Below are 786 nucleotides of genomic sequence, written 5' to 3' on the forward strand. Positions count from 1 at the left end.
AGCTTCAAAGGACTGGCATGGAAACATTCAGATTAAGTCCAGATCTAAGGATTAGTTAAGTCACTGACACTCTGGAACTGCTGTCAGTGGTCGGTCAGCTGTGTCAGTGGTCGGTCAGTTGATTTGGGTCAACCGATCATCCAGGTCCAGTTCAAGGTCTTCAGGATCAGATGAAGTTTGAAAACCGAGTGTTCAGTGAAGCTCACACTTCCACGACCTTTGACCTTGGGCCAAACTGACAGCTGTCAGTCTGTGACATCACCACACTGTGGTTGTAATTCAGCCCATCACCACCGTCCCTCAGATGGCACTGCTGCTCCCTTCTTCTCTTCCCTCCTCTCTCTGCAGGGGGCGCCGTCACTGAGCAGGTGTGCAGCCACGTCGCTTTGTTAATGGAGGTGTGTGTGTGTGTGTGTGTGAGAGGTAACGAGAGAGAGAGAGAGAGAGAGCATGTAGAGCAGTGAGAGTGGACAGATGTCAGGACGGTTCCACAGTTTTTATCCACGCTGTGACAAATGGAGCGAACAGGAAATGCATACACACACACACACACACACACACACACACACACCCACACACACACACACACACACACACAGACACACAGACAGCTCTGTTCGACTGAAGGTGTCGCTCAGTCGTGTTCAACGTTTCTGGATCTGTTTTTTTTTTTAATGACCTGGAATTATTTTTCTGTCGTTTTGAGACTGATTTTAGTTTCAGTTTTTTTTCTTCAAATGTTGAATAAAAAATTCCTGCACTTTTACCTGGAAAAGCAAAAATACA

The 786-nt window shown here is 46.8% G+C and overlaps 1 protein-coding gene across 1 annotated transcript in view; it reads left to right on the top strand.

Annotated features, from left to right (window-relative positions):
• The window catches only part of LOC103391483 (X-linked interleukin-1 receptor accessory protein-like 2), a 27,071-nt gene that overhangs the window by 18,021 nt on the left and 8,264 nt on the right, over nucleotides 1–786 (top strand). The gene's annotated exons all lie outside the window — the stretch shown is intronic.

Source organism: Cynoglossus semilaevis, chromosome 15, assembly GCF_000523025.1.
Source record: "Cynoglossus semilaevis isolate Cse_v1.0 chromosome 15, Cse_v1.0, whole genome shotgun sequence".
Classification (NCBI taxonomy): Eukaryota; Metazoa; Chordata; class Actinopteri; order Pleuronectiformes; family Cynoglossidae; genus Cynoglossus; species Cynoglossus semilaevis.